The following is a 10,411-nucleotide window of genomic DNA, read 5'->3' as shown; positions in this document are numbered from 1 at the left end:
ATCCCTGTTTTTTTTTTAAATTAGGAAAAGAATTTACATACAAGTATTCTTTTAATGTTTCTTTTTTTTTTCCCCCGCCACTCCTTTTTTGAAACTTAAAACAGGTAAAATCTAGAATATTCAAAAGAAGAAATATTCAAAAGGGAAAAAAAAAAATCAATAAAGAAAATATTTGAAGCTTTTTTTATTTACTTGTAAACTAAATTTTCAATTTATGTTCATATTTTTATTTTCAGTTAAAAAGAAAAGAAAAAAATTTTTTCTTTTTTTCAATTTGAATCTCCCCAAAACCACCACCACCACCACCACCACCACCACTACTACCAGCATCAGCACCAGCACCACCATTATCATCAGCTACAGTTGCTGCTATCCATCATTACCACTACCACCACCACCACCACCACTACTGCCGCCGCCGCTGCCACCACCACCGCCGCCAACGCCGCCACCACCACCACCACCGCCGCCGCCACCGCCGCCACCGCCGCTGCTGCCGCCACCGCCACCGCTGCCGCCGCCGCCGCCGCCGCCGCCGCCGCCACCTCCACCACCATCATTAATTTGAAATTAATGTAAACTTCATATTTAAAAATAAATGTTTAATTTCAAATAAATAACAAAGAAAGTGAAAACAACCAGATTCAATTGATATCTTCCATCTTTCACATAAAACTGATGGACAACTTATTTCACGCACACACATGCATACACTAATAATACCCACATACACTGACACACACACACACACTCACACACACATACACATACATACGCATATGTATACACATGTGTACACGGACACATACACATACACATACACTCCTGCTCGAATATAGAAACATGCACACATATACACTCACACACACACATATAGACACATCCACACAAGTTCATACACACACACACACACACACACGTCACAGACATGCATATACAAACAAGCCCCCCCCCCTCCGCAAACATTTGCTTTGTATTAGTGTGTCAAACATTAATATTAAGTTATTACTAGTATTTTTAACTATAATAATTTTCATTTTCATTGTTGATTGCAAGTAAAAATCTCAGTTGTTCCACTGAGATTAAATAACTTATCATTCTTATTATTTATGATAAAAATACAATACCAGATTACAAGAAAAAACAAAAAATGTAAAACAAAAAACCCCCTCAAAAATCCATTAGCTATGTTTTGTTATCATATACACATAGATATACATACATATGTTAGCATACATGCTCATAAATACATACCCACACACACATATATATACACACGCACATACATATATACACACACACATTTATATACACACACACACACACACACATACATATATATATATATACACATACACATATATATACATATATATATTCACAAACATATATATATATAGATAGATAGATATACATACATATATATATATATATATATATATATACACACACACATATATGCACACACACATGCGCACAGATAAGCATGTACACACATATCAAAGATACATATATACAGAGATACACACACATGGAAACACATACACACACACAGGCACATACATACGCATGCATACACACCAGCATGTACATACATATGCACACACACACACACACACACACACGCACACACACAAAAGCATGTACAAACACATGCATAGACACAAAACAACATATGCACATTACACAGACATGCACAGACATGCACACATACAAACACACGCATTACACATGCATACTTACAGAGAAACACACATACACAGACATGTCATTTTTCTGGTTTGAAATGAGATTTTCAAAAATTTAATTTTAAAAAAAGAAAAAAAAGAAAGAAAGAAAAAGACACAAAAAAAACTAAACAATAACAAGAATGAGTTGACTAATGAATTCAAAATAATAATAATAATAATAATAATAATAATAATAATAATAATAATAATCTTTTACTCACTATTTGTGTCAGTCATTAAACTGTGCCCATGCTGGGGCAATGCCTTGAAGAATTTCTTACTTGAATGAATCGACTCCAGTACTTTTCTTTTCATGCCCGATACTTATTGCATTGATCTCTTTTTGCTGAACTGCTAAGTTACAAGGGTGTGAATAAACTGAAGCTGGTTGTCAAGCAGAGGTGTGGGACAAACAGACACAAGCAGATACACACATACACTAATTAAATGGAGCCGCATAAAACGATCGTACTGCATTAACTTTGGATATCCTTGTTGCTTATTTTGATTTTATATACATACATATACATACATATACATACATACATACATACATATATACATATAAACATTATCATGATTAAGAAAAACATTATTGTAGGTTGTGTGGTTATGAAATTCACTTTGCAACTGTACAGTTTTTGGTTCAGTTCCACTGTATGGCACCTTGGGCACCTTGGGCAGGTGTCTTCTATTATATAGCCTTGGGCTGACCAAAGCCTTGTGAGTGGATTGCGAAGATCGAAACTGAAAGAAGCCTGTCATATATGCATGTATGTAGTATATATACATATATATGTATATATATATATATATATACAGCCTCAAACATCTCATACCTTCGCGCTTTAGTTTGCCCTCTATTATTTATCTTGTTTCTCTCCATGAAATTCAATTGAATTCAGTTGTTGTCTTAAATTCATACTTATTCATTTTCTAAGCTTCCTAAATTCATTGCTCTTTTAAAAATTACGATTTATGCATTGTTGTCTCTCAAATATTTAAAATCTACAATTAAGAGCCCTATCTACTCGCTGACGGTAACCCGCCCTCCCACCCCCTCCACCGGAAGTTCATTCCTCTGTCATCCTGTCAACCTCGGCTGTCTCCCGGAACCCATCTAGTGGCCTTGGCCATCCTCTCCCCTACCTTTGGGTAGCGCATTAAGTTTGAGAAATGTTTGCAGGTTGTAGGTACTGTTTTGCTTATGAATTCTTCCAATTGCAAGTTTTCTTTTCAGGTACACGACACTGCTTTTCCCCTTCCCAGGCTACAGGCCCACACCCCCAACACCCATACTGTTAGGATTGGCACTCTCAACGTCGGCACGCTGAAAGGTAGATCTGGTGAAATTGTTGAGATGCTTGAACGGAGACGCGTAGATATGTGCTGCATCCAGGAAGTAAGATGGAGAGGAGGTTCTGCGAGGTTCCTCACAGGCAAAGAACACAGGTACAATATTTTCTGGGCAGGGAACACTGACGGGGTCGGGGGCGTAGGAATACTTCTAGCGGAGAAATGGGTGGATAAGGTAATCGAGGTCGTTAGAGTAAGTGACAGAGTACTTAAGATCAGACTAGTGCTTCATCATAGATTAGCTACTGTCATCTCAGCCTATGCACCTCAACCGGGGCTACCAGATGGTCTGAAAGACCAATTCTATGACACCCTCTTGCAAACTACCTCGTCGACGAGTGACAGGGACCTTCTCTTTGTGGCTGGAGACTTCAACGGTCATGTCGGACGTCGTGCTGGAGGCTTCCATGGCATACATGGAGGCTATGGCTTCGGTTCCCGCAACGAGGAGGGAACCAGACTGCTGGAGTTCTGTGATGCAACCGATCTTATGGTCTGCAATACCAACTTCAGGAAACCTGCCAGTCACCTAGTCACCTACCGCTCCGGCAGACACTCTAGCCAAATTGACTACATCCTCGCCAGAAATAGGGAAAGAGGGCGGCTTATAAATGCCAAAACCTACCCTGGCGAAGAATGTACCCCACAACATAGATTAGTAGTTAGCGACTTTGGGATCAAGGCAAAATGGGTGCCCAGAATTAGACAGGCTTGGAGGAGAAGGGTGTGGAAGCTTAAAGACCCTGCAAACGGACAGAGACTTAGAGACAAGTTACTTGAAGCATTTAACGAAATAGAAGACAATTGGAGATTTCTGCGGGACAACCTGTTGAAAGCCACCGACCAGATTTGTGGGTGGTGTAAGGTCCCCTCCCGACCCAGAGTAACGTGGTGGTGGAACAAGGAGGTAGACAGAGCTATTAGACAAAAGAAACAGGCTTGGAAGGACTGGAAGAACGGTGGTAGCAGGGAATTGTACCAATGTGCCAGAAGGGAGGCTAGGCGACAGGTTTATTTAGCCAGAGGGGAAGCAGATAAGGAAAGATTTGCCAATGTTCTGCGCCGTGAGGACCAAAGACTCGAGGTATTTCGTGTTGCAAGACAGTGTAGGAGAGAGAATAGTGATGTTGTAGAAGAGAAATGTGTTCGCATGGATGATGGTACGCTTGCATTAAATGAGGATGCAAAGAAAGAGGTCTGGAGATGCCACTACGATAGATTGCTTAATAAAGAGAATGAATGGGAGAAAGAGAGCCTGCCGTATGTCGACCCAATAGAGGGACCAGCTATCCGAGTTGATAGTACCAGGGTAGATAAAGCAATTAAGAGTATGAAGACTGGGAAAGCCCCCGGCCCATCAGGAATCACTGCAGAGATGCTCAAAATATCTGGCAGTGTTGGCTATAGCCTAGTCACCCGTATTACGAACCAGGTGATACACGAAGGAGTCATACCCAATGACTGGTGTAGCAGCATCATAGTCAACTGTTACAAAGGTAAAGGTGACGCTTTAGATACAAATAATTACAGAGGCATCAAGCTGTTAGATCAGGTTATGAAAGTTACAGAGAGGGTCATAGCCCAACTAATTAGGGAGCGAATCAATTTAGATGAGATGCAGTTTGGGTTCGTGCCAGGTAAAAGCACTACTGATGCCTTATTTCTAGTGAGACAGTTGCAGGAGAAATACCTAGCTAAGGATAAACCTCTGTACCTGGCTTTCGTTGACATGGAGAAAGCCTTTGACAGGGTCCCCCGATCCCTTATCTGGTGGTCAATGAGGAAACTTGGGATAGAAGAATGGTTAGTGAGAGCTGTGCGAGCCATGTACAGAGATGCTGCCAGTAAGGTGAGGGTTGGAAATGAGTACAGCAATGAATTCCGGGTAGAGGTAGGGGTCCACCAAGGTTCCGTCCTCAGCCCCCTCTTATTTACCATAGTCCTCCAGGCAATCACAGAGGAGTTCAAGACAGGTTGCCCCTGGGAGCTCCTCTATGCTGATGACCTTGCCCTAATTGCGGAGTCACTATCAGAACTAGAGGAGAAGTTTCAGGTGTGGAAGCAAGGTCTAGAATTGAAGGGCCTTAGAGTCAACCTAGCTAAAACCAAAATCCTAATAAGTAGGAAGGTAGATAAAACACAAACCCCTTCAGGTAGATGGCCCTGCTCAGTATGTAGAAAAGGAGTAGGTAGTAACTCTATAAGATGTACCCGGTGCAAGCTATGGACACATAAGAGGTGCAGCAACATCAAAGGCAGGTTAACTAGCAAGTTAGTTTTTGTTTGTGGCAGATGTTCAGGTGCAATAAAGACTGCAAACAAACAGGAAACAACTTCTATCTCATTCCAGGGTGAAAAACTAGAGGTAGTCGATAGCTTCCACTATCTGGGCGACCAAGTTAGTAGTGGGGGTGGGTGCGCTGAAAGTGTAGCTGCTAGAATAAGAATAGCCTGGGCAAAGTTTAGAGAGCTCTTACCCCTGCTGGCGACAAAGGGACTCTCACTCAGAGTAAAAGGCAGACTGTATGACGCATGCGTACGAACAACCATGCTACATGGCAGTGAAACATGGGCTGTAACTGCTGAGGACATACGTAAGCTCGCAAGGAATGAAGCCAGTATGCTCCGTTGGATGTGTAATGTCAATGTGAATACCCGTCAGAGTGTTAGTATCTTGAGAGAAAAGCTGAACATTAGAAGCATCAGTTGTGGCGTGCAAGAGAGACGATTGCGCTGGTATGGACATGTGGTGAGAATGGAGGAGGATAGCTGCGTGAAAAAGTGCCACACCCTAACAGTTGAGGGAACCCGTGGAAGAGGTAGGCCCAGGAAGACCTGGGCTGAGGTGGTGAGGCAAGACCTTCGTACATTGGGCCTCACCGAGGCGATGACTACTGACTGAGACCTTTGGAAATATGCTGTGCGTGAGAAGACCCGGCAAGCCAAGTAAGATCGTTGCCAGTGCCCCTGGACTGGTTCTTGTGCGGGTGGTACATGAGATGCACCATTTTGAGCGTGGCCGTTGCCAGTACCGCCTGACTGGCTCCTGTAGGATTTTCGAGCGAGATCGTTGCCAGTGCCCCTGGACTGGCTTGTGCGGGTGGCACATAAAAGACACCATTTCAAGCGTGGCCGTTTTCATGCGGGTGACACGTAAAAGCACCCACTACACTCTCTGAGTGGTTGGCGTTAGGAAGGGCATCCAACTGTAGAAACTCTGCCAAATCAGACTGGAGCCTGGTGTTGCCATCCGGTTTCACCAGTCCTCAGTCAAATCGTCCAACCCATGCTAGCATGGAAAGCGGACGTTAAACGATGATGATGATGATGATGATGATATATAAATTTAAGGAATGGAGTGAACGCATGTTATAACTGCATACTTTATTTAATTAGGATAAAATAAATACATATAAATAATATCCTATAAATACATAAATAAATATCCTAATTAAATAAAGTATGCAGTTATAACATGCGTTCACTCCATTCCTTAAATTTATATATATATATACATATCTATGTATATATACTACATACATGCATATATGACAGGCTTCTTTCAGTTTCGATCTTCGCAATCCACTCACAAGGCTTTGCTCAGCCCAAAGCTATATAATAGAAGACACCTGCCCAAGGTGCCATACAGTGGAACTGAACCAAAAACTGTACAGTTGCAAAGTGAATTTCATAACCACACAACCTACAATAATGTTTTTCTTAATCATGATAATGTTTATAATTACAGGAACAGTGATGATAGTGGTGGTAGTCGGTGGTAGTGGTGGTGGTAGTAGTAACTACTTTAGCACAAATATTTTCAGCATGATTTATCATTATTAGAAAAAAAAAAAGAAAAAAAAGAAAACCCCAAAAAGATGACAAAAAAAATTAATATTTATAGAGAAAAAGAATCTTATTGGTTTGAAATAATTAGTAATTATCTGTCCCACTAATGAAATGGATTTACCGGATAACGAAGTGAAGATAGCACCACCGTAAATGACACATTAATACTAGCTTGAAAGACTTGTTTTAAAATTAAAAATTATTGTATTGCACGAAGAGAAAGAGAAACTGATGACATTTTTTTTTTCCTTTTATTCTTTCTAGAAATTGCTATCATTTAAAAGCTGATCCAGAAAAATAGAAACAAAAAAACAAGACAACATATATAGATATACATACATACATATATATATGCACACATACTTATATATATATGTATACATATACATATATTTATATGTATGTATATAAACATGTGTGTATATATATGTATATATGTATTTATGTATGTATATAAACATGTGTGCGGATATATATGTATATATGTATGTATGTATATAAACATGTGTGTGTATATATATGCATATATGTATGTATGTATGTATGTATCTCTCTCTCTCTCTCTCTCTCTCTCTCTCTCTCTCTATATATATATATATATATATATATATATATATATATATATATATATATATATGTATATATATATGTATATGTGTGCATGTATAAATACACATATATGCAGACACATACATATCTGAAATATATGGAAACACATATAGATATACATACATACATGATATATGATATTTACATTCACCACCAGCACCACTGCTCCAAAAGAAAAAAAGAAAAAAAAAAAATTTGATTAGATAGCAAACAGAAATATTTTGTAAAAATCTTCAAAGTCCAGCAATCACAATTGGATTATTTGTTCAATGTTGTTGTTAGACTATTTGATACAATTGATGCAGTCAAAGACGTACATTCAGCAGTTATTTAAAAAAACATAAACACTAAGTGCTGCATACATGTTACCAGGCTTTTGAAGTTGGATTATTATTATTATTATTATCATTGTTGTTGTTGTTGTTATTTTCTTTTGAGAGAGAAAGTGAGAGGATGGAAGTTAAACTGTATCTAAATTGTTTCCAGGCATAGTGAAGACTTCCAATTTTTTTATTCCACACACATATATATATAAGCAATTCACAATTAACTTGAGCAATGAATGATAACCAAAGAATTGCTCAAAGGAATTAATTACTTGATGACTTTTCTTTACATATTTATTGCAGAATATTGCTGTGGTGGGTGTATATATATATATATATATATATATATATATTTATTTTTATAAAAGTATTCCCCTTTTCAACTGCATCCATTAATTGACAAAGTTATTATTTTTTTTTCCAGTAATTTGCACTAATTAACTGTACATAATCTACACCGTTCTATTACTAGTTCTGTTTTGTGTCCTGTCAAACACATTTAATTCTCTAGGTATTTTTTTTTTTTCACCATCCTGTTAAATACATAGGTAGATCAAAGGTTCAGAATGGATTCATCATTTCAGCATTTTCTTTGGAGAAGGCAATCTTGATTGATTTCTTCTTTTAAATAAAAAAAAATGTATTTCACTAAAGATTTTGAAATAATTTTCGTGTGATTAATGACATGGTTTCATTTTTGTTACCTTGTTACTAATATAACACTTCTGTCTTATAATTTACTCCACAAATTGCAGCCTTTGAAAAACATCATGTGTGTGTGTGTGTGTGTGTGCATGTATATATATATATATACATCTACATATATATTTGATAAAAAAAATTCAAAGCGATACTCCAGCATGGCCATAGTGTAATGACTGAAGCAAGTAAAAGATAAAAGAGAAAGATATGTACACACACACATACATACACATGTGAATATATATATATATATATATGAATATATATATATGTATGTATATATATATATATATGTATGTATGTATGTATGTATATATGTGTGTATATATATATATATATATATATATATATATATGCATGCATATGTGTATGTATATATAATGTCACACACATATATATATATATATATATATATGTGTGTGTGTTGGTAGGTGTGTATGTCTCTTGTCCACCATCTCATACCAAACAACATGCATAATAATCACACAAGTTTCATTTAACCATTACACTCAACTCCCACCATCAGAATGTGATGGATTCTCTCCAGTTTCTAATCTACAATAAGAATAATTCCATTCATTATTCCACACACCACCACCACCACCACCACCCACTCCACCAATTGCTTCCGCTTATTCAAAATTGCTGTCGCTCTTTTGTTTAAACTACCCTAAGTGTTCTGGCTTGTCTATAATGTATAGTGTAAATTAACTACAATACTCCATCACATTGATAGCTATAATTAAATCTGCACTAATTATACATAATGATGTTCAAAAATTAACTGGTGAAAATAAAGCATCCAGTATGTACATGTAGATTATAAAATTGATTCTTATGAAGAAAAGGTTGATAGTGACTTCAAAGTTTTGCCAGAGTGTTAAGCTGATCACCAGTGAAATTTCTAAGTTAATACATACATACACACATATGTATATATCTACCTACATACCTAACTCTGTGTATGTATGTATGTATCTATCTATTTATTTATTTATCTATGTAACTGTCTATTAACACAGCGAGCTGGCAGAAACGCTTAGCGGTATTTCGTCTGCCGTCACGTTCTGAGTTCAAATTCCGCCGAGGTTGACTTTGCCTTTCATCCTTTCAGAGTTGATAAAATAGGTATCAGTTAAACACTGGTATTGATATAATAACATATTCCCTCCACAGAAATTTCTGGCTTTGTGCCAAAATTTGAAGCCAATCCTATAACTGAGAGGAAAGAGACAAAATGCTTAGTATCACTTCATTTGTCTTTACATTCTGGGTTCAAATTCTGTTGAGGTTGACCTTGCCTTTCATGATTACAAGGTTGATAAAATAAGCACCAGTTAAACACTTGATGTTATCGACTTTCTGCCTCCCTTGAAATTGTTGTCCATGAGCCAAAATTTGAAGCCAATGTTATAAATGAAATGCTCTCAATTTTTTTCTATTTTGAGTTTCATATTTCAAACTCTTTCAGTCAGTAACCTGAATCTGTTTTCTCTTGACTTATCCTCTGTCAAACTGTCCAACCCATGCCAGCATGGAAAGCGGATGTTAAACGATGATGATGATGATGCTCTAATCTTTTGGTGTGAGCTTCGTTTTTTGAATATATGAACTACTGACAATATGTATGTGGTGTGTGTGTGTGTGTATGTATATATCTCTGTCTGTGTGTATCTTTGTGTTTGTCCTTCACTACTACTTGACAACTTGTGTTTTTGTTTTATGTCCATGCAACTTATTAGCAAAGCAGAATACCTACTTATGTTGTGTCTGCGGAGAGCCATACAGTCTTAATGCCTTATTATCTAACACACTCACCAGTTTGATTTTCACTAATTT

This window comes from Octopus bimaculoides, chromosome 18, assembly GCF_046866305.1.
Source record: "Octopus bimaculoides isolate indiv1 chromosome 18, ASM4686630v1, whole genome shotgun sequence".
NCBI classification, from domain to species: Eukaryota; Metazoa; Mollusca; class Cephalopoda; order Octopoda; family Octopodidae; genus Octopus; species Octopus bimaculoides.
The sequence above is the reverse complement of the archived record's forward strand: the minus strand, read 5'-3'. Positions refer to the sequence as shown.